This window comes from Lontra canadensis, unplaced genomic scaffold, assembly GCF_010015895.1.
Source record: "Lontra canadensis isolate GAN:19392208 unplaced genomic scaffold, GSC_riverotter_1.0 scaffold352, whole genome shotgun sequence".
NCBI classification, from domain to species: domain Eukaryota; kingdom Metazoa; phylum Chordata; class Mammalia; order Carnivora; family Mustelidae; genus Lontra; species Lontra canadensis.
This window is the reverse complement of record NW_022631346.1, coordinates 99,311-124,488: the sequence shown is the minus strand read 5'-3', so window position 1 is coordinate 124,488 and position 25,178 is coordinate 99,311. Positions and strand designations below refer to the sequence as shown.

Sequence of the window (25,178 nt, the reverse complement as noted above, 5' to 3'; positions counted from 1 at the left end):
GTCATCAGACATCCACAGGCCCAACACGCAGGCAAGCAGGCAGACAAAGAAACAAGAAAACTGGGGCGCCTGAGTGGCTCAGTCGGTAAAAGGTCTCAGCCTTCAGCTCAGGTCATGATCTCCGGGTCCTGGGATCGAGCCCCGCATCCATCGGGGCTCCCTACTCAGCAGAGACTCTGCTTCTCGCCTCCCGCTCTCTTCCCCCTCCTTCCAGATCCTTCGCTCCTTGGCTCCTTCGCCCGCCCTCCCTCCCTCCCTACCACCACCACCACCACCACCACCAAAATTCTTTTTTAAGCAGAAAAACAGGAAGAAGAAAGCTTCTATCCAAACAGCCACACCTCACCCCTCCTACCAATGCGAACTCCAAACGGATCTCACACTTCCGTGGGAAACAGAACACTGGAACACACGTGTGTGTGTGTGTGTGTGTGCGCGCGCGCGCACTCGCGCGAGCTCACGCGTTTAGTGGGGCTTTGTTTTTATTTATTTATGTATTTACTTACTTATTTTGAGCAATTTTGTGTTCACATCCAAATTCACTGGAGAATACGGGCAGTACCCACAGGACACCTGCTCTGCCATTGCTCACTGCTCAGTGGCCCCGGTCCCGCCCCCCAACACTCAGAGGCACAGGCCTGTTCCCTGAGAGCCTCCCACTCCCCCACAAACCTATCGACCCTCCCTGGCAAAGCTGGTGTATCGCTTACAATGGACGAATCCGCACTGTGACATCATCATCATCATCAACCACTCAGAGCCCAGAGTTTATTCGAGGGTTCACTCTTGGCATTGTCCATTCTCTGGGGTTTTGTTTTCCTTTTTATAACGATTTTATTTATTTATTTGACACAGAGAGAGAGAGACAGACAGACAGACAGACAGATCATAAGTAGGCGGAGCGGGGGGGCGCGGGAAGCAGGCTCCCCGCCAAGCAGAGAGCCTGATGCGGGGCTCGATCCCAGGACCCGGACATCATGACCAGAGCCAAAGGCAGAGACTTGACTCACTGAGCCACCCAGGCGCCCCCCTTCTCTGGGTTTCGACAAAGGTATCTTACCACCATAGTAGCACTCTGAATAGTTCCACCACCTTAAAAATCCTCTGGGCTCTGGCCTGTCACCCTACCCACCCACCCGCGCCCTCCCCCCCAACACACACACCCTCCACCCCCACCAAAACCCCTGGCAGCCCACAGATCTTTGTTTTCCATTTTTCCCTTTTTCCTTGCCTGCCTGCCTTCTTACCTTCCTTATCATTAATTTGAATATCATTGGCTTATTATGAAAGACAGATATGGAAATTACTAACAGGAGGCAAGATTTCACAACTTCAGTGGACTGAATAGTTTCACAGGATGCCATTTCAATAATGATTTATTTCAGTCTATATATTTTCTCAGAATGTCACTGTCTCTAAGTAAGAAAACACTCCACGTCATCTAGAACTACTCCAATGCCTCCGTATTCTGGGAGAAGACATTTATCGCCAACTTTCAGGCCAACTGGTTGAATCTCTCCACCCTTTCCTTTAGAGCCTGACCAATAGCTATTCCTGTTGCTTGCAGTACTTTTCCTTCAGATTTTTCGGGGAGCACACTGCCTCCTTTGGTTACAATTTTGCCTGCACTCCTCTGGAGCAAAACCTGGTCAAAGAGGGGGAGAAACCCTCTCCACACACCTGTCCATCCATGACGCCCTCTGCTACAGTTCATACTCTGCTCTCCAGCCTACTGATCTCGTGACCCTCTCCATAGTTTGGCCTCCTTCAGCATGTCATATTGAGTTGGAACCATGAGGTAGGTGCACCTCTTCTGATTGGCTTATCTCAGTCAGGAATACACATGGAAGTTTCCCTGCCTGGCTCCCCACAGCTCCCCATAGATCCATAGCTCGCTCGTCTCTTTCCAAAGCTCCGAAAACCATTTATTTCATGGCCTGGATGTATCCCAGTCCTGTATCCATTCTCCTTCTGAGGGACTTCTTGATTGACTCCAGGTTCAAGCCGTTACGAGTGAAGGGTCCATGAACGTCTGCGTGTAGGTTTCTATGCAGACATCAGTTTTCAACTCATTTGGGTCATCGATACATACCAAGGAGCAGGATTGCTGTGTCCTACAGTAAGAGTATGTTTAGGTTTGAGAGGCCATCACCCATATTTCTGGCATTTTGGGGGTGGGGGGACGGGAGCTGAGCGGAGGGCTGCGCACGGAAGGAACAAGGTCATGAAGGAGGGAGAATTCAAAGATGCTGGAAAGGAAGACATCACCGGGGCACACCCTTTACCTCAGGGTTTGTGGCAGACCCTAAGGATGACATTGACATGAGACAGAGTAACAGGAAAAGGAGCCTACAAATTTGTTTCCTGAAAGTGTCACATGACAAAGCCCTGCCGAGGAAAGCAAGACCCTGAGAAGGAGCAAATCCTAGTTGCTGGTATATTGCGTTGAACAAGAAGAGGTGACTGGAAGGGGAAGAGTAACTAAACTACGTGGGGAGGCTAAAGGAACATACGGATTTGAAAGAAAGAAACAAACAAGCAAACAAACAAGATCAGTTTGTCTAGAATTCTCATTTTTATTCTTAACTTCCTGTCCTTGAAGATAAGAATGTCACTCACAGGGTAACTGGGCGGCTTAGTACCTTAAGGTTAAGCATCTGCCTTTGGCTCAGGTCATGATCCCACGTTCCTGGGATCGAGGCCCACATCAGGCTCCTTGCTAAACGGGGAGCCTGCTTCTCCCTCTCCCTCTGCCTGCCCCTCCTCCTGCTTCTGCACGCGTAGAATTTATGTGTGCACGCATGTGTGTACAGATATACACATATGTGTGTATATACAAACATACATATATACATACATGTGTGTGTCCCCCTCTCTTCTCTCTCTCAAAAAAAAAAAGAAAAAGAAAAAAAAAAGGATGTCACTCACTCCCCTTCTGCGATAGGGGAGACATCTTCCAGGGGAATGGGCAGAGAATGCTTCAGGGGAGAAAAGGGGGAACATTTCCAAGGAAGCTTCTGTCTTTGGATGCTCTTAATTTAAGGTAAAGGAAAGTGTTGAATGGAGGATCGTGGAACTCAACAGTGACAATGCCCTAGGAGACAGATCGGGAAGACAAGGGGTGCCATATATCAACGATCTAGATGCCATATTGAGCGCCTGAGTGGGTGCTCAGGCTATCAGGGACAATCCAGCCACCTTACTGTCTAGGGAACCTCTTCTGTACTAAGGCCACGGGTATGTGTGCGGGTAGGACTGTATTTCAAGTCTATGTGGACCGTGCTAACGTAAATCAGTCATCAAAGTGACCACTACATACTTTTGGAAGAGCCCCAAACCATCTCGTTCCCTATACTGGACCTACGCAGAAACAGTGGGGACTTCTGGGTGATGTTGCCCTTGGACTCATCTGTCATGTGTCCATTCACCCATCTATAAAGTGCATTCACACTCTCAGGCCAGCCATGATACTCAAACAGAATCTGTTCACCTCTTTCCAGAGGCTCATGCAACTGGAACAAGACATCACACACGGTCATCCACTCCCATCATTCCATTGCCTGCAGAGATCACGGCCCCTATGTGAGTCACACGTGACCCGTTTCCTTTTCGTTCCTCTGCACGGCTGTGATGGGAATCGCTTGCAGCATATGGAAACTGGATACTTCACAGAAATGATGGGAGCTGTTCCTAATTTCAGCCAAGAGGACAGAAGAGTGCCGGAGCAGGTGAAATATCAGCCCATGAAACCCAGAGGCCTCAGAACCCCCTGAACACGGCTCACACACAGTGAAAGGCTGCCCCGTCACCAGCTCTCATGGAGAGGACCTGGCAAGAATCTGTAGCTTGAAACTCATTCCCTAGCCACTCCTATAGGGTAAAAGGCAAACATGACTATTGCTAGATTCTGTGTATCCGGGGCCCTGGATGCCTACTTCTGACTCTCAGTGGGCTGAGGGAAGGACAGAAGAAAATGTTACAATCATTCATTCTTACATTCATTTGTTCTTTCATTCAGTATTTTGGAACAGTGACCATTGTCATCACTAAGGATACAAAAAGCAAAAGCAGAATTTATCCCTTTAAGAAGCTCACCATCCAATGTACAATAAAGTATCGGTCCTCACAATTGAGTAGGGTGTGTGCCTCTGTCCAGAGTCAGAAGCAGAGGGATCAGTGATGACAGAAGGGAGGATATTCAAGACACTTTTTTGAAAGCAGTAGAAATTCTCAAAGCTGGTAGGGGGATAGGGCCTAATCTAGAGGTAAGAACTTATAAAAACAAATCCTAATTCTGTCACCCTTCTCCTCAGGCATGTGCTTCAACCACACTGACCTTGGACATGATTTGAAATCTCAGTAGTTCTGCTGCCACAGAACATTTCCATGTTCTCTATGGTTTGCCTGAAATGTCTTTCTCCTCCAGAGTTAGGGGCTCATCCCTTCTCTGTCTCCATGGCCTCTACTCGAGTGCCCCCTCCACAGAAAGAGCTTCCCCCACCCTTTGCAAATAGCAGTCTCCATCTCTCTGCCCTTGTCCTGTTCTACCTGTTCTCCCAGCTCTTATAGATTCCAGAGTTGGATCCGCAGCTCAAGCTGGGTCTAAAAGTGAAGGAGCGTATGCATGTGTGTGTGTCTGTGTGTGCACCCACGCACTTCCTCAACCTGCAGGCTTTGCTGGAAGAGGAGCTGCTTTTCTTCAGAGACTACATGTATGTATCAACACCGGGCAAGCTGAATCTGAAAGGTAAAAGAGGAAAACCATGAAGTCTTTAGAGGCATACACAAAGGCATGCTCTTATGATACAAGGGAAATAGAAACGTTTTTAACAACAGTCAAGCAAAGTAGAAATCCTAAAAAAGTTGAAAAATCAGATCATAATACAAGACCTCCTGTTTACACAAATGCACTATAAAAAGAAGGAAGAGAAAAACTCTTGAGGTAAAAAATCATATGTACAACCAGTAGAAAGAAATCTTGCCAAGAAATTTTTTAGAAATGATCTCAGAAAGAAACAAACAGACCATGAACAGGTTTTTCATGAAAAATAAACTAGGAATTTCCAAGAACATTTAAAAACATACTCGCTTGCTAATAACAGATTACATGCCAATCACAGGCAAGCACCATTTCCCACCGCACATTTAAGAATGGCAGGAAAAAATAAAAACAAAATGAAAACAGATGAGCTCGAATTGGAATAACAGGAACCTTCATTCCCCATTAATGGGAACATCAACTCCATGTCAATACGCTGTGAGGCTGGACCAGTCCATTCCTGCTGTCAGGAATGCTCATGCAAGGCAAGGCACAGATGTCTGTGAGCAATTTCCATATGAGAAAAGAACTGGAAGCAGTTTGATTCCTGTTAGGAAGACACTGGGAAGGTTTTGGGGTGGTTCCAGTGTGGATTCACGCACAGCAGTAAAAGTAAATATTTGCATACAGCAAGATGAGTGAAGCTCATAAAGTAATATTGAAAACAATAAAAATCACACTAAAAAGGATAATCACAATGCAATTCTACTTCTATTAAAGACCCAAAGAGGAAACTCCATGGTATTGTTGATGACTGCATGTGGTTGTGAAAATCTCTGATGAAGGCAAGGGAAGGTAATAGGTTTAAGACACATAGGGAAAGTAGACTGCTCTCTTTAGAAAGGTGGGTGATGAGGACAGGGGTGTGTTTTATTCTTTAAATTCTCTTGTGTATTACATATACACCTTGATTTGTATCATTGATTTCCCCTTAAAAATCATGCCAAACATCTATATTAATGCCAAGTGGGATTTACTTCTAAAATTTAATACCATAAACTTCAAGGAGAAATCATCAACATTTCTGTGATCTTGAGATGGGGAAAACTTTTGACCCTGTTATTAACTGAATTGTGTCCCCCCCCCCCCAAATTCTATGGTGAAGGCCTAATCCCTATGAGCTTAATAGGTGGCTATCATGCAGATAGGGCCTTTAAGGTGTGACAAAAAAAGGCTGCTCAGGTGTGCTCTCACTCGATAGGACAGGCACTCTGTAAGAGCTGGAAATCTGGATACACAAGCAAAAACCAGGGATGATTGCTCAGAAGGAAGACGATATGAGGACTTGGGGAGTAGGTTGCCAACTGCAAACCAAGGAGGGAGCCTTCCAGAGAAAGCAGCCCTGATCACACCTTGATCCTGCCCTCCAGACTCCACAGATGTGAAAAGATACAGTTCTACTGCTTGAGCAAGCAGTCTGTGGTATTTTGTTATGGCCGAGCAGTCTGTGATATTTTGTTATGGCCATCCTAACCCACTAATGCATATGCATGATACGGAATGCCAGAGTACATAGGTAAGGCTGCATGGGTTTTGTGACAAAACATGGTTAAAAACATATGTATCAAACAGTAAAAGGGGAACTACAAACTCAAAATGCTGTGCATAAGTTAATTCATGGCTTCGGATATTCCTAATACACAGCTCCTACAAATCTGCAATAAATTGAACAAACCAGTAGAAGAGTTGGCCCACTATCTACCTGGGAAGTTCATATAAAAAATACAGATGGTTGGTAGAAAAGTTAGAAAGAACATACAAACATCAAATTCTATGAAAAATGATGGCTGAGATATTATCTTTTCTTCTATTAAGAGACAGAAATTTCTTAACATAATAGCATACACAGTTGACAAAGATCGTAGCTTTTGTCCACTGCTGATCTCTATATTCTACCTGCCCTTCTAGTAGCTAGCCCTTTGCTGGCTAAGGTAAGAAAGCTTTAAAAATGATTTCTATTTCACCTAGACATTTAAATTCTCATTTCCATATTTGTACCAAATATTGAGGTATACTATTTTAAATATAAAAATATTTTCCCTAAAGCAAGAAATCATCTTGAGGCACCTGGGTTGCTCAGTCGGTTGGACATCTGCCTTCACCTTCGGTCATGATTCCAAGGTCCATGGAATGAGCCCCAAATAGGGCTCCCTGCTCAGCAGGAAGACTGCTTCTCCCTCTTCCTCTGCCTGCCACTCTGCCTATTTGTGCTATCTTTCTGTCAAATAAATAAGTAAATAAATAAATCCTTAAAAAAGAAAAAGAAATCTTGTTTATTACTAAACCACGAGAATTTCGATAAACAAGGCTTAGTACATTTTATGTCATGGAACTATTAAAACATAAAGGAAACAGAACAAAATATGAACAGATGTCATCTATGGCCATAGATTCTTCTGAATCTTAGAGCGACAGGTGACTTTTAATTTTATCTTTCATGCAAAGGGTCATGTACAATGTTTGCTACATGAAATATACAATACTTTGGTAACAGAGGAATGTCTAAACGCTAGTGCAGGAGAAACTGGGACACAATGGCTAAGTTCTGGGTAGAGGCAGGAGCAGGGCTGCCAGAAGGGAACTTTGGATGTCCCCGAGGGCCCAGGAATCACACTCTCCTCAGCTTGACTATTGGTCTGTCACTCCCCACATCTGCAACAGGGCCAAGTACTAGCAACACCACTTCTTAGACTTGTCATCTGAAAATCAAGGACAGTGGGAATGTTGCCTCAGACTCTGGGTAGGAAGATGAAATAAGGTCCCACACCTGGGAGTCAGGCAGACCCAGGGGAGGGCTGCTGGCACCCAGCCCTTCATCCTATGTGATGAAAAGCAGAGTCTGGGCTGGAAGGAATTAGGTCAATGTGGACAAAGGGGGATGTAGCAATCAAAAAAAGCTCGGAGACATGGACAAGAACTAAAGCAGGACCAGAATCCACAAGACCCCCAAGAGTGATCACTCTGTACCCATTTAGGAGATTGACAAGTAATTTTCAATGATCAGTCACTGGGATTATCTGGCATGGCTACCTGTCCTTGCATCTGCTTACTCATGCATGACCTCCTATAACTCTCCAGCAGTCTATGATCAAGGGTTGTCTTCTCTGCTTTAGAAGAAAGGATTCCTGGGGCCCCATCCAGCATCACACAGAGAGGAAAGGGTTGCATGTCTGTGTCATCCAGAGCTAGCCTCCTATCTCTTTCCTCTAAGCTCCCACATCATCTGAAGGATGAGCCATGTATAATGTGACCACAGTGTCATTCCACTATGCAGAACCTTGCAAAGTAGTGCTCTCCCACTTAGTAAGCTTAGTCTAATTTTTGTAAAATAAAAAAATTACAAATCTCATTAAGCATTAAATGAAACGTTGCTGTCATTTTCTCCTGAAGATAACCTGGAATAGAAACAAAACTGAGTTGAAATGAAACCCGTTTTACATAATTGATTTCCCTGGCTAACTTCCTTTCCTCTGCCACTGGTCCATCTTCCCTGGTTCCGGATGCTCTTCTTTTAGGGACTGTCTCAGCTGCTGGTGAAGGTACAGATGCAAAGGCTTTGGGAAGCCCCTTGGGGTCTCCCTCTCCACCCTCACCTGCCCTCAGAAACTCTTAAACCAGGTCCTGGGCACACAACCCTTCTTTGCTTGGCCTGTCCTGAGGCCCCTCTACTCATCATCTCTACCTGTCCACAATGTGGGTCCCCAGCACCTGCCCACATCTCTGCATTCTCTCCCTCCAGGCAGTCGCCTCCGAAATGATTTTCAGAAGAAACATTATCAGCATTCCCTTTCTTCAATGTAACCACCAGATACAAGGAAGACCCACTTACTGATGTTACAAAAAACCCTGCTGTTCAAAAGGATGCACCTGCAGCCTTGCATAAGTTTTCTATTGCTGCCACAGCAAATTAGCACACATGTCTTCTGTGCAGTTCTGGAGTCCAAGCCCCACAGGGTCTCACTATGCTGGCATCAAGAAAGGTGTAAATGCTTGGTGGGGTTGCGTTCCCCCTGCACCTTCTAAGGCAGAGTCTTCCATGACTTCACCAGCATCTAGAGACCATGAATACTCCTTGGCCCATGGCCCGAGCCAGCTATCACCTCACTCCTGTCTCTGCTGCTGTTCTCATGTCTCTTTCTGTGACTCTGACCTTCCTTCTTCTCTCACGTGTGAGGTCCCTGTAATTACACTGCATGGGCACACACAAACAAACATACACACACACTCTCTCTCTCTCTCTCTCTCTCTCACACACACACACACACACACACATAACCCAAGAGAATCTCCTCATGTCCACATCCTAAATTCAATCACATTAGAACATTTCCTTTTGCTGTGCAAAGTAATACCATCACATCTTCCCGGGAATAAGACATGGACACTTTTGGGGGACCATTATTCTGCCTACCATGCTGACTTTCTGCCCAACATTAAAGAAAATTTACCTTATACAGTTCAGAATTAGTTTACTAAAACATGAGTTGAAGATAATAAAACACTGGTAATAATCAGTAGAGATCACATTAGATAGACTTGGAACAATGCTTTCCTAATTTTTCAGCAGCAGGCAAGAAGGAGACAGACGAGTCTAACAGCTCACATCTGTCATGGAATATTCTTGCAGGAGAAGACAAGGAAGGGCAGGTGGGGCCAGCACAGCCTGGGATGAGAAAGGAGAGTACCCAGGTGAACACAGGCCCAGAATCCAGGTGAAGGACATCCAGTCCTGCCTACATCAGGTTTTATGCAAGAGGAGACAAAGGTAATGTGAGAAACAAAGACAGAAGTGAAGTTATTACATATCCTTACCACTACAGCCCATTGAGATATCTTTGAAACAAGCAGAGTGGCATTCCTCTAGGAATGCAACTGCCTCAATGTTAATACTTTGCTAAGGCTAAAATACAATCTTAACCCCCTGCTCCCATCCCCCTACCCCCACCAAGGATTCTGTAAGCATACTTTAACATATAAGATTTCCTTTGGAAATTTCTTTTATCTCTAAATCCCCCAAGATACAGGTTTGCGCTCATCCCCCAACCATACAGCCCACAGATATACATCTGAAGGGTCTCATGACAAAGGTTTTATCAGACAGTAATAAAGGACCTTTTCCCAAGGGTAGCTAGCCCCCTTAAGGTCCTGGAAACCTTGCTTCCAAGTTCCTTAGAGACTTACACTATCCCTAACCCCTCCCAACATGAAGGTATATAATGGACCACTCCTCAAGATTCCAGTGCAGCTCTTTCTGCCCACAGATCCTGTCACCATGTTTTAATAAAATCACCATTCTGCACCAAATATTTCTCAAGAATTCTTTCTGGCTATCGACTTTGAACCCTAAGGTCTTTCCTGTATCATATGGATCCCAATGTGGGGTTTACAGTCCAGAGTCTCATCTGGACTTTGAGCTGGGGTGCGAACTTGGTGAGTACTTTGTCTTCTTTTCCCTTACTCTCATTCCCAGGGCTCTTCAGGGAGTCTGGTCTTACTGGAACACTTTCATGGTGATTTCTCCAGCAGCAATGCTCTAGCCCAGGGCTACTCTATGGGGAAGAGAAAGCCTACATTTTGGCTGGAAGTTAGTACCCTGGCTGGGATGGGAATAAGACCCAGAAACCCGATACCCTCTCTTTATTACTGTCCTTATACAAAATTGTCTATCTCTCGGCATGAGAGAGTTACCTAAGTCACCAGGACGGCTGCCAATCTTGACTCAAGTATGAGGTTTCCTCCTGATTGATCTAATGTGATCCCCTTCACAGCCCTGGTCTAGCCACTTCTGGGCTGCAGGACCTCCACTGGGAGCTGGCCAAAACCAGCACCTGACTGAATTAAAACCACAGTGGAATTAAAAGGCAACTGGGGACAGACCGTTTCTAGGGAAGTTAGCTATAAAGACCACATGTTTTGGAATGTCACCTAGATTGACAGATGGATCTGTCCAATGATGGATTTCCATCTTTACTGTTTTCCGTCAATGTCCTCTATTAACTCCTTAAATTACAAAAGTGGATAATTTCTTCTGATAAACTTTTCTGGTGTTTTCCATGGGTTAAAAATGGCAGGGCAATAATTCAACCTCCAGGCCATATGATGGTTCGGCCTGGTATTTCAGTCCATTTGCCAGGCACCCATGACTAGCCTAGGATAGGATGGGGAAGGAGAGGACATCGACATCCTTCCTACGGCGACTTTTATGGCAGGAATGCCTTTGTCGTTTGGTAGGAGGTGATCAAGAGTGATTCTTTGTTTGAGGGAAACCTCCGTTTGTTTTTGAAACATGGAACCTCTGACTTATCTTGTGTGGGATGCCACCTGGGAGATGGGGGGGGTCGTCTCTAGTCTTCTGGAAGCATCAACTCATTAGGCTTCTTCATTTCCCAAGAACTCTTCTTTGGGATGCTTTTTAACCCATTGGAAACAGTTTCTATTGCAATATTTAGGAAAGGACTAATCTCCTGTAACACTGCATGGCCTCAGTAGGATATATCACTTTGATTTCTCCAGAAGAAAACAGGGCTCTATATCAGCACCCCAACCTAAGGGCGTCTTGCAGAATTTGTTTGCACAAACATGTAGGCTATTAAGCCCCCTCATGACATATTGGATAATTATTTCAATAGACCTCCTCCAAACAAACCCAGGTTGTTGGAGGAAACACAGGCTGTCCCCAGCAAGAGGGACTCTGAATGTCTCTCACTGCTCCTCCTGCTCCTCCTCCTCCTCCTCCTCGTACATGTGGGGGCTTCTCCTTCACTCATTTCCCAGGTTAAGGGCTTTAACTGGAGCAAACTGTGGTTAGTCTATCTCTGGGTGGGGACTTTAAGGAATATTCCTGAGCAGCTGCCAAAATTCCCTTTGTTTCAGGGCAATTCCCTGTCTTCTCCAGCCTGACTTCAACTGCCTATTCTGCCTTGTTGGTTGTAAAATATGGTGTCTGCCATGTGGAATTGATGAACTCTAGAACCAGAAACCCTCTCTCTGCCTTCTGGTGGCACTCTGTCTCTTCTGCCTCCCCCTCCTCATGTTTCTGCACCACTGTGGGTGTGGCCTGCATAAGTGTCTTCTAGACCATCCCCTGTGCCTCTGGCGCCACAGATTCCTACTTCTCCTCTCACTGTCAAGGAGCAAGAAGAGTACCCCTGGGACCTGAACACTGACCACTCCAGATTTCTCCACCCATGTCTCAGGGAAACATTGACAAGGGGCATGACTCTGGTAGAACATAATTCACTAATTAATCTAATTTACCTTTGGGGTGCCAGGGTGGCTCAGTGGGTTAAAGCCTTGCCTTTGACTCAGGTCATGATCCCAGGGTCCTGGGGTCGAGCCCTGCATTGGGCTCTCTGCTCAGTGGGGAGCCTGCTTCCCTTCCTCTCTCTCTGCCTGTCTCTCTGCCTACTTGCAATCTCTGTCAAATAAATAAATACAGTCTTTATAAAAGATAAATAAACTAATTTACCTTTGTTGATCTAATTAAGGTAGACATGTCTTTACAGTTATCAACACTAAACCTGGAACTTCTATCAAGGTTTGCTGAAGGTAAAATAAGATCTTACTATTTCTGTTTCATCTTCTTAGCAAAAGGATGACTTAAAATGATAGTTAATTTTGTTTCTCTCCAAGTTTTTATCCCTAGTTGTTAAGATAGCTTTCAAAGTCCTTGGAAACCTGAAACTTAAAGGTCTTGCTTGGATGAGTAATGGGATTACATTCATTGGACATCTCCATCTTTTCCAAATAAGATTGAATGCTAATGCATAGATTACTGGAGGTAGGTTTGTGCTTTTCTCTACTCACTGCAAACAAAATAAGAATATTTGGGTCTGTTGGTAAACATGCTTTTTGCTTAACTGGTTCATAGACTTGGTAGCTAGAGTTCTGGTGTGACAGTTCACAACTGATTACTATTTAGTTTTCAATGGAGACTAAGATTTCTTTTTTTTTTAAGACTTTATTTATTTATTGGACAGAGAGAGAGAGAACACACACACACACACACACAGAGAGAGAGAGAGAGAGAGAGAGAGAGAGGTTTTAACCCACTGAGTCACCCAGGTGCCCCTAAGGTTTCTAAGAGTGAAAAATTCTACCTAATATAATTAAGACTCATGGAAATAAGAAAACAACAAATCTCTATGTATAAGAAAGATATAAGGAATGGAAATATATTTTTTGATGAAGGTAAAAGGCGGTAATTTTGTCCTAAATTGCACTGGTTGCCTGGAAAGAAATGGCTTGGGAGAATATCTGGATGCAAAGAAAAGTTGTAGAAGGTTTGTGAAGGGAAAACTTTGGAACAGAATTTTAGGTCTGGTCAGGACAGACTAAGATTGAAATGAATGGATTTTAAATGTTTGCTTTCTCTCTTAAAAAAAGATAAATTTTCATGAAATGTTGGCCTGCTCTTGATAAGAAAATGTAAATAGTTGTTTTCTCCGCCTGCCTAGAAAAACGAGTTTCTATGTTTTGCCTATACCAGGTCTTTAACATCCCTAATCCACATAGGCCTGTATTTTAAAACTTTCCAAGGTTTTGACAAACTTCCCCAAGATCTAAATCGTGAACAAATTCTTGTTGACTAATTAGGTTTGTTTGTGTAGTATGTTACGTTCTGGTATAAGGTCATCATCACTCTATATTCTGGCTATGGAAGTGTTACCTGTCACTGAAATAAGTGAATTTCTTTGTCAATTGCATCATAATGAACTCTCATATGAGATCATTATCTATTTCTGGAGTTTCATAGTTTATAATTGTTCTTACTGTCTTGCAAAGTGACTTTCATCTTTAAGGAGCTTCATAAAAAGTACTTTTAGGAGGTATGCCTGGGTGGCTCCGTCAGTTGAAAGACTGCCTTCAGCTCAGGTCATGATCCCAAGTTCCTGGGATTGAGCCCCACATTTGGGCTCCCTGTTCAGTGGAGAGCCTGCTTCTCCTTCTCCCTCTGACTACTGCTCTGCCTACTTGTGCGTGCTCTCTCTCTCTCTCTCTCTCTCTGTGTGTGTGTCAAATAAATAAATAAATAAATAAATACATAAAATCTTTTAAAAAAAGAAGTACTTTTAGGACAAATACAGGTACTCAATATATTTAAGATCATAAAACAAAAATGGGTAAGAATTTCCAAAACTAGGGGCGCCTGGGTGGCTCAGTAGGTTGGTGCCTCTGCCTTCAGCTCGGGTCGTGATCCCAGGGTCCTGGGATCAAGCCCCTCATCGGGGTCTCTGCTTGATGGGGAGCCTGCCTCCCCCTCTCTTTCTACCTGCCTCTCTACCTACCTGTGATTTCTGTCTGTTAAATAAATAAATAAGATCTTAAAAAAAAAAAAAAGAATTTCCAGAACTAACTAAGGATGCATCCAAACTGAATAAGAATTAAGAACATGGGACTAATTGAACTAAAGGATGATTATAGATTGGTGATTCCTGTTTGAAACATTACTGGTTTTCTAATGTTTACCCTTCCAGATGAAAGAAACTTTCTCTTAAAATAACTATGATTTACAGAAATGTGAGTATTGATGAAGTATTCATATGTAAACCAAATGAAGTGTTTTAACTTTTCTCTCTACCTGAACCCTCTGAAATGCAAAAGATCTCAGTAAGTATTCTTTCTTCCATGGCAATCACAGTCACATGCATAAATTCAATAAGAATCTTTTATTGTACCAAGACACCATTGAAAACATTGATTATTTTACCAAGGCTTTGATTGGAATGTTATATTCCAGAGAGACATGCATAGACTCATATATGACTAAATAGCTTTAAGGAATTTTGACTTTAAAAAACCTGGAGCCATAAAGCTCCTAGGAAATGCCAGCCCAATACCTTGCTTAGAGTTCCCAGCAGCCTCAGCAGGTGAGTAGAGACTGTCACTTCCTGGCATGTGCAGGAATCTCAGGATATACTGGGGACAACGTGAAGAGAAAGTCACCCACCCAAATCTAAAGATATTGCAGGCATGTCTGATGGCAAGTACTTGGCTTGGCTTCTGGCCTGGAGAGGCTGCTAAAAGATCCACCTAGAGATTCCTTATAAAAAGTTCCACAAGGCTGATTTTAAAAGATCTATCTGATCAATCACTATTCTTGCCGAGCTGATGTAAATAATTAGGCCAAGTTTGTTAAAACTCGACTTATTTTGCAAACAAATTAGTCTTGATTTGGCTATCTCTAGAAATTACAGTTGTCTCTGAGAGAAAAATTATGTCTCAATAGCCCACCTTTGTGGATGTTACATCTTAGTTCTGATTCTCTTTTAGTGATGTCTACATACGCTAGATACTTGAGGTCAACTCCACAAAAGTGGCCAGAATAGCTCATGTATAGACAATCTCCTTGCTTTTTATTTTCTGGGGATAATAACAGGACCCCATGGGCATGTGATTATTTGAACACTCAGAAAATTGATTTCCCAACAACTGTATAAACCAGTTAACACTTTGACAAATCCTAGATTAACAGAATCACTCTTTAAAATCCAGAGCATACCCAGCTCCATGGGGTTAACTATGGGCATGGGGAGATAACAGATGACCCCACATTCTTTATGATGGGACTGGATGATGCACTTGGGGATGCCCTTCTCTCTTGAGACAAATCTGCTCCCACTTGCCAGCGATTCCTTATAATTAGACTATTGGTGTAACTTTCCCTCAGAACAATGTCTTACTTAAAATATAACATAAGAACTTGTACCAGTCATGCAAGCATGATTAAATATAACCTTCTTTATATTGTACTAGCAACAGGCCTCTGGGGGAGAGGACAACATATATCCTTGAAGTGGAGCAGCAGGGAATGCCTGGCCTGCTCAGGGTGGAACGCCACCTGCTTCTTTTTTCTGTTATCTCCCTGTCTCCAGAGACCACCTGGGGTTAATTAGATTATCCCTTTCAATGTACTTGCTCAACTATAAATTCTATACTGCTTGACCAGGCATATCCTGCCTTTCTTCTTGCTTATCTATAGACTTACAATCAATGAATAACTCATATTCCTTCTTGTTTATCTACAAGGCATATGGTTAACGTACAGTCTTCTGCAGCTCCTTTGTTAATTGCTCTCTAGTATCCAGTAAATATGAGACTGAGGAGTTGTTTGGGGCGACGGTCATCTCTACCGCTGACCCCTGCTCCTTCTCTCTTGCAGCTGACTTGTTTGTGCCTCATTCTTCTCCCGTGTGCCATCGGGAAGTGGCATATTGGTAAGGCTGGACCTCAAACAAATAGGGTTTCTTGATGGTTTTCTCTCTTACTCATACTTATCTAGAAGCCACCTTTATTAATGCACAATTGCAAAAAAAGGTTTTAGCCAGGCATACAGCAGCTCTCACGGTCAAAAGATCCTCAAAGCTCCTGACTCTAATGAATTCACAGCAGGTCCAGAGTGTCTTAGAGACCAAAGGCCACCAATGGTTGCTGGGAGGCCAACTTATTAAATACAGGGTATGCTTATAGATATGCCTGGAATAATACTTGAGACCTCTCAAGCTTTATGAGACTGAGACCTCTCAAGCTTTAAAACCGGCTACCCTTGTTCCTGGACCTTACCCATCGTACTTCTATAGGGCATAACTGTTCAGAAGTTCTTGATCCTGTCAACTCTAGTTAAGCAGATTTAAAAGATGCCCTTATCAAAAATGCAGATAGCAGTCGATTTACTGATGGCAATAGTTTCAAGGAAAAGGACTAACAAAAGCTGCTCACTACAGTGCTCACTCATGCTTTGCAATATCCAAAGCCTTAACATGGAATATTTATACTGACTTCAAATATGCTTTCCTAGTCCTACATACTCATGGAATAATTTGGAGAAAAGGGGGATTATTATCAAGTCATAGCTCCCCAATCAAATATGGACCCTGAAATTATTAGCCTTCTTGAGGCTGGATACCTATCTAAATATGTAGCTGTAATTCACCTCAAAGGACATCAAATGATATGAACTTAGAATCTAGAGGGAACAATTCACTAGACCATGAAGCCAAGCAGGCAGCACAAAATAAAGAAATGTTAAGTCTTTTACCAGTCCCAAGTCTAATAAGGTCCTTAGGTCCATTCCATTTGCACCAAAAAAGTTCACATAGCCCAGGAATGAGGATATTAAAAAATGCACAGGTCTGGCTTGTTAATAATGAGAAAAACTCCGGACCCCCAAAAATAACCAATGGAAGGGAATACAGGTTTACACCAGGCTACTGATTTGGGTAAAAAGGCCACCGAGGTGACCAAAACTTTTCTAAGAGAAATTGTCCCTAGGTTTGGACTCCTTTGGTTCCTACAAGGTGGTAATAGACCATCTCTTGTTACATAAATTCAAAAGCTCACCCTCCCAAACTCAATAGCCATTGACTACAGTTAAAGAAGGCCCCGAATTAGAAGACTGTTTCCTAAAAATTACAAATGGCTATGCAGCTCTGACCTGCGTCCATAGCCTCCCCCAAGCTGGATAGGTCGCTGTCCTCTGGGTTTTGCCTGGATGCATGGATGCATTATTAAAACCATAGCCAACACAACCAACCTTCCAAATTTAAAATGATTATGGATACGCTCTGTGTCTCATTAGTATGACCACCAAACATCCATCCACCTTTTTTCCCTTTTTGGAACTGGAGAATGTTGTTTGATACACAGAAGGAAGTTCTTAATAAGTACACAGTCAAGGTCCACAGTGATACCCAAAACAAGGTTTCACTGTTGAATAACTGAAATGACAGAAATGTGTAAAGCAGTTCTACAGAATAGAATGAGATTAGATGTTTTAACTACTACACAAAGTGGAACTTGTGCTAACATAAAAACAGAATGCTGAATATACATTCCACAAAATGCTTCTGGGTATTTTGACATGAACACTCAAATTGGTGCTTTTAATAATCTCTCTCTTTTCTTTAATGATTGCTTAAACTACTGGACAGGAAAAGGACTTCTGTCAACCATCAAAGGATGCTTATTTGGGATTCTTTTTCTTTTTGTTATTCTAAGTATATTTGGCTGTTTTCTCCCATATCTCTCCACTGGGTGCTGAGACCCCTTCACTGCCCTAACTTCAAGCCCACAGTTAATCCTTTCTACTTGGGAAGATCCACACATGCAGTCTCCTGTGGATTCAACTGTCTCTGCATTCATAAATCCTGTATCTATATAAGCCCCAACTCACCAATGTTGACAATTGGGTAAGGACATCTCTACACCCCTATTCAGCAGGAATTAGTTACAGAAGATGAGACTTTCCCCCCCTCAGCAACCTTAAAGATTTAAGAGTCAAAATTGTTCAGGGGGGAAAGATGTGGGAAACAAAGACAGAAGATAAATTATTAAATCTCCTTACCACCTATAGCCCATTGAAAGGTCCTTGAGACAAGCAGGGTGACATTCCTTTAGAGACTCAACTGCCTAGATGTTGACACTTTCCTAAGGACAAAAGGCAACCTTAGCCTGACCCTCCCCCCACCACCAAGAATCTTGTAAGCCTACATTAACATATAAGAATTCCTTTAGAGGGGCACCTGGGTGGCTCAGTCATAAAGCCTCTGCCTTTGTTTCAGGTCATGATCCTAGGGTCTTGGGATTGAGCCCCACATCTGGCTCCCTGCTCAGCGGGGAGCCTGCTTCTCCCTCTCCCACTCTCCCTGCTTATGTTCCCTCTCTCACTGTGTCTCTCTCTGTAAAATAAATAAATAATTTTTTTTTTAAGAATTCCTTTAGGAATTCCCTTTATCTGTAAATCCCTAATCATCTCCCAGGCATATGGCCCACCCACATCTGAAGGGTCTCATGACTACTGTTTTATTAGACAGTAATAACTGACCTTTTTCTAACAATAGCTAGACTCCTCAAGGTCCTGGAAACCTTGCTTTCAAGTTTCTTAGAGACTTACACTATCCCTAAACCCTCCTCAACTTGAGTATATCATCAGTTACCTGTCACAACCAGAGTGCAGCTCTTTCTGCCCACAGGTCCTATCCCTGTGTTTTAATAAAATCATCTTTCTCCTCCAAAGATGTCTCAATAATTCTTTCCTGACCACTGGCTCAAACCCTAACATCTTTCCTGCATTACAAGACACTAGGCCCCATGAATGAGGTTTGACACCAAGAAGCTGTGGGTGTAGATTTTCCTCAGATGCTATGGGCTCCTCACTTCAGTTGACTTGTGCAAGGGCCTTGACTTCTTTCTCCTCTGTTCTTGCCCTGGCTCTTTGATCTGGAGTCAATTAAAAAAAAAACAAAAACCAGACTCAAACAGCAGCTACATAGGGGTGCCTGGGTGGCTCAGTGGGTTAAAGCCTCTGCCTTCGGCTCAGGTCATGATCCCGGGGACCTGGGATCGAGCCCTGTGTTGGGCTCTCTGCTTGGCAGGGAGCCTGCTTCCCTTCCTCTCTCTCTGCCTGCCTCTCTGCTTACTTGTGCTCTCTGTCTGTCAAATAAATAAATAAAATCTTAAAAAAAAAAAAGCAGCTACATACTGAGGACCACAGAGGGAGATCAACACCATTGGGGTAAAGGAGAAAGGCTGGGAAGTCAAAAATCCTTTAGTTAGGAAGGAGAAGGCCTATTTTGTTTTTTAGAGTCCAGGAAAATGGCAGGGAGCTGTGACTTGCTTCTGGCCTGTGTCCAGGACTGAATGGCCTCTGGCAGTGACCAGCTCTGTGTGGGCTCCTGGTAATGTAGACATGTTGGGGTTTAATGCCCATAGCCAAGAAAGAATTCTTGAGGCGTCTTGGTTGCAAAGAGGTGGTTTCATTAAAGCACAGGGACAGGACCCATGGGCAGAAAAAACTGCAATGGGGTTGTGACAGGTAACTGATGATATACTCAGGTTTGGAGCAGGTTAGGGACAGTATAAGACTCTAAGGAATTTTGAAAGCAAGCTTTCCATGACCTGGAGGGGCTAGCTGTTGTTGGAAATGTGTCATTTGTAAGGGTCTACTTAGCCAGAGTGATTCCATCTCGGTAAAACAGCCATTTTGTCGTTTGTGCAGTAAACTTAAATTGACCCTGTCCCCCCACCCCAACCTGAGGAACTTACTTAGAAACAAGTCTGGGAAACCTGTAAAATATGGTCCACCAGTCTCTGATAACAGAACCCAAATACAAGGATGGGTCAGGTCAGGTGGAGATAACAGAGCCCAGAATGCAAGGACGAGTCAGGCCAGGTGGAGACATCCAATCAGTAAAGCACACATGCTATCTCCCTAACCACCAAAGAATGTAAACCCCACCTTTTGGGTGCCAACCTTGGGCGCCAATTCTGACTAAAGTGATAGGCTAGTTCAAACAGTTACTATAGGACACATTGTAATTCAATTGGCCACCCGTGTGTGACCTAGCATGACTATGAAACTTCCTCTGTGTGTTACAATCTCATTGGCCAGGCTCAACCACATGGCCTTTGCTTTATAAAAGCTAGTCTGTGAGGCTGGGGGGTGGTGGGTGTCGCTCTCTCCATAAGAGATGGCCCCGGCCGGTCAGTTTGATTCTCAGTGTTGTCGCGAAATAAAGCTTTGCTTGACCTTCACTTTTTATCAGTCTCACTCCTTTGATCATGGGCCCCATCATCATTTTTTACTGTTCAGTAAAAAGCCAATCATGAGACCCTTCAGATGTCTATCAGTGGGCCATATACTTGGATTACGATCACAAACATGTATCTTGGGACTAGAGAGAAGGAAAATTTCCCAAGAAATTTCTCTATCTTTAAAAGTAGACTCACAGGATCCTGGGGGTTGCTCTAAGGTTGCCTTTGTCCTAGACAAAGTGTCATCATGGAGACCTCTGATCTCCCAGAGGAAGGTCACTCCACCTGTTGCAAGGACTTGTCAAGGAAATGTAGGCAGTAAGGAACTTTTTCTTTTACTATTTCTTCCCAGCTCACTGCCACCAACCCTCCTCAGACTCCCCCAAGGCCACCCAGCACAGTCTGGGGAGAATGGGGCCTCCTCACTTCAAGAAGCACTGAAGCCCCAAGAACCAGTACCTCCGGGGCCTCAGGTTTCTGCAAGGACTGTAGCCTGCCCTCCTGGGTGTTTGGGAAGGAATGTATGGCAGTAGTGGAGACTCTCCAGGCCTTCCAGCTTCTCGCCAGCAGGGAGGCTGAGCCAGGCCCCTTAAGGAGTGTTCTTCCAATACCCAGAGAAGTTCATTTCCAGAAGAATGGTGAATCTGGCCTGCAAGAGCCAGAGGAGTCCGTTGCAGGTTGGCATCTTGGAGGCCCAGGGACACAGTTGCTGTTTGGATGTCCCTGACCACTTCTCTGTGGGGACACACCGCTGTGACCAGCTGTGCACCCAGGGTGGGACTTGTGCACGGAGAGTTGTGAGGAGGACCTGGCGGCACCCCAGAAGCCCCAAGCCCTGATGCTTAGCTGGGGGCTTAGCAACCCCTTGGAAGAGGCGATTCCAGGGGCAGGAGGAGCTGCAGCTAGATTGCTGTGCGCTCCCTCACATCTGCCCCACCGCAGTTTGCAGGCACTGGGATTCCTAGAGCAGCGGTGGCACAGGCTTCGGGGTGGGCTGGGGGATGGAGCCTGGCCCACAGGAATCCCTGCCCAAAGGTTGAGGAGCTTCGGCCAGCTGCGGAGCCCCCTTGCCTCCACCACTTCCCTCTGTGTGCTCAAGACCCTGTGCACCCAAGGCCTGAAGCAGCTGAAGTCCCCAAGCTGGGCCATGTGGGTGTACCCAGGGCTCATGCTCTTTTGGCGCTTTTGGGATAGCAGAGTTGATGGACTCCAGCGGGGTGCTCAACTGGCCTGCCAATTTCCTATACTGGGCAAAAAAATTCCTTCACATATTTGGTATAAGGCATTCTGCACCTCTTCCCCACCCCTGCCGCAAAAATAAGATGTTTGGCAATGAAGATGTCAGTTATCATTAGGCCTCTGCTGTGAGCCTTAGGGCTTGTCACAGCCCCAGACCAGACCTCCTCTCTGTAGGCAAAGCACAAACGACTTGCTAGACTCTGTTAGGCCATAGCAGTCAAAGCTGGACTCTTCATGTCCCAATAAGCACGGCAGATGGGGGAATGGAAAGGTGCCTTTCTGTTCTTCTTGGAGCCATAGTAGGGAGCGGTGACTTGATGGATGAGGAAAGTATCTTTACCCAGTAAATAAATGGTGCTCAAAACTGTGGGCGCCAAGTCCAGGCACCTTTACTCACTCCTGGTGGCTGCCACCGGCCAGTATGAGATGTCCGTGCATGAGCAGGGTAGGTAGACGTCCTCGGTGAGGATATGATTCTTCACACATAGATCAGGTCTTAGGAGTGTTTTCTCTGTGTTCGTGTTTTCTGGCACATGGCTACTACAATCAGTTCATTTTGGAATGGGTAGTCTCTGAAGCCGATTATTGTCACTGTTGATCTACAGCCAAATTCTTCCTCTAACCTGTTTTGGTAGAACCTATAAGCTAAGAATGTTTTTTTATACTTTTTAGCAGGTGAAAAATTTTTCAGACAAAAGGCTAAAAAATTAGATGATTCCTAAATGTGAGGGTTCATAAACAATGTTTTATTTGAACACAGCTACCTTCCTACATTTACCTTATCACTGTGGCTGCTTTCTGGCTACAATGACAGAGGTAAGGATGCAATAGAGGTCATATGGCAAAATCTAAACTATTTACTGGCTGGTCCTTGATAAAAGTTGGCCAACCCCTGCTTTAGACAAGCGCTATTTTAAAAATATGCAACTAAAGTTATACTTAAAGGCACTTGAACTTTTACTGAATGTTGCCACTTAAAAGTGTCCTTTGCATAAAGGTAAAAATGTTCACATTTCTCAGAGCATTTGGCTGGCTCAGTTGATAGAGTGTGGGACTATTGATCTGTGGGTTGTGAGTTCAAGCCCCACATTGGGTGTAGAGATTTCTCAAAAATAATGTCTTTTTTCTTTTAAAGGATTTTAAAAAATATTTTATTTATTTATTTGACACACACACACACACACACACACACAGAACACAAGCAGGCAGAGTGGCAGGCAGAGGGAGAGAGAGAAGCAGGCTCTACACTGAGCAAGGAGCCTGATGTGGGACTCAATCCCAGGACCCTGGGAATATGACCCGAGCCAAAGGCAGATGCTTAACGAACTGAGCCACCCAGGTGTCCCCCAAAATAATGTCTTTAAAAAACATTTACATTTCTCTCAGTAATATTGGTTCAAATCAACATGAAAACATCAAATATGCAAGTGTTGCTGCCCTAGGGAGGGGAAACCTATCTGCTGCCTTCTTTCATCTAAGCAATAATCACAAATCAAAAAAAAAATCACAAATCGATATAACTGAAATAGAGACCCCATCTGAATTAGCCTCGACCACAAAAATTGCCAGGTATTTGTGTGCATCAAAACCGGGTGTCTAAAGCTGGGGGAGTATTGCTTTTGAACTTTGCTTTGGAGTCATCCCTTTTGACTGCGGCATGTTTCCAATATTAGTTGATCATGGCCAATTTTCTAAATACAAATATTTTGATAGAATGCTATCAGAACTTACACTTGGAGTAAAGCATTCTCCACAATATATTAACACCCAGTGAAATAATACTTATTTCATGTAACTTATAAAATCTTTACAACAATGAAAATAATCTCTTATTAGAAATTTATTATTTTTCTGCTATTAAATACAAAAGGAATCAAGTGTTTTCATCCAGTTTCTAGGTATTCTTGAACCTGATGAAATTTGCACCTTCTTAAAACTGCATTATAGATACAAATACAAAGTGTATTTCTGTTGTGCATTTATAAAATGCATTCTAATTCAACATTATCTATAGTGTATATAGCCTATAACATGGTTTGGAGAATGCTGGTTTTATGGCAATAATGTGTTATGTTGGGTTGCTTTGGATTACTTAAAATTAAGTTAGAATGAAATGAGCAGCCCAACATAATGATCCAAATAGATATCTTCTTATTGAGTATCCTTTCAAATGGTAACACATTGATTCTTGAATAAAATAAATGATAAATGGAAAAGCATGTACAGCAGAATTTCTGTTCTTATAAAACATATTATTTTCAAAAATATATTTTGGAATTCAAATGGTTAACTTTGAAAGTTCTTTTTTTGCCATACAGTGAACAAGAAACCTGGCTCTTAGTAAAGAACCCTTTGATCTCCTATGATCTTGGAGAATAGCTTTCCAAAAGTTCATAATTTTTAAAAATATTTTTAATAATCCAGTCTTAATTAACACATGCAGCCTTTCAAAGTTCTAGAATTTGCAATGTTACATCAATTTCATTTTACAAAGTGTCATGTTTTCATTGTAGACTAGTCACAAACATTTTGTAATTATGCAATGTGTAAATGTGACCTTCTTAATATTAGAAATTTTATTTTGCAGTGTATTTTTATTATTACATTAGAATGTAGGCTTTTAAAAAGATTATTTATTTATTTATTTGACACAGAGGGATCACAAGTAGGCAAAGAGGCAGGAGGGGGGTTGGGGAAGCAGTCCCCCTACTGAGCAGAGAGACCAATGTAGGGCTCGATCCCAGGTCCCTGAGATTATGACTTGAGCTGAAGGCAGAGATTTAACCCAATGAGCCACCCAGGCACCCCTAGAATGTAGACTTTGATGCAGATAATAACAGTGTATTTTTTAAAACTTACGACTTCTTATCATAATCCAAGCTCTCAAATATTAGAAGTTCTCCGTAAGCCTTTGTTAAAATTGAAAAATTGATAAATGACTAAATAAAGTGAGTTAGATGATCCGTCTCCTGCGTGACATACATATGCCATTGATTCCTGAGTCACATTTTCCCTTTAGGATCAGAAAGATGCTGTGGGCTCTCTCCTTTGTTCTCCTGTGTGTGCATGTATATGCATGTATGTGTGTTTCTCCATTTTTCCTCACACCTCTAGACTTGCTATAGGCTTCCATGTTTCATGAGAACAATGGCCATGACAGTAGCGACCAGCCTGTGGCTTCTGTCTGCCTTATGTCTTTGGGAGTTGAGTGCACACATAGTTTTTATGAAGGGTTGAGTGCAAAGGTTCACTTATCCCCTTGGCTTCTACCTGCTGTGCAAAGGAACAAGCTTCCCTTGGGAAAGAAGCCCAAGGCTCCTGGAGTAGACTGTGCTATGGAGGTTGAGACGATGGGCAGACCCTATTTTGGGAAACTGAGACAGCTGAGTGAATGTCTAGGGGCTTCCTGCATGAGAGAAGAGGATGAGGGTCACTGGAGCGTCAGGGTCCTACTCGCCCCTGGGACTGGGTGGAGTTAAGGCTGAGGGGCTGGGATGCTAGCTGACTGCCCAAGGACTGAGTAGGAGGGAGCAGAAAGCAGGAGGTGGGGCCCATTTTTGTTTCTGAAGACAGTCTCCTCTCTCACTAA

At 43.6% G+C, this 25,178-nt stretch overlaps 1 pseudogene; it reads right to left on the bottom strand.

Annotated features, from left to right (window-relative positions):
• Positions 1-1,297: 1,297 nt before the first annotated feature.
• Positions 1,298-1,714, bottom strand: LOC116862837 (annotated as a pseudogene).
• Positions 1,715-25,178: the final 23,464 nt, after the last annotated feature.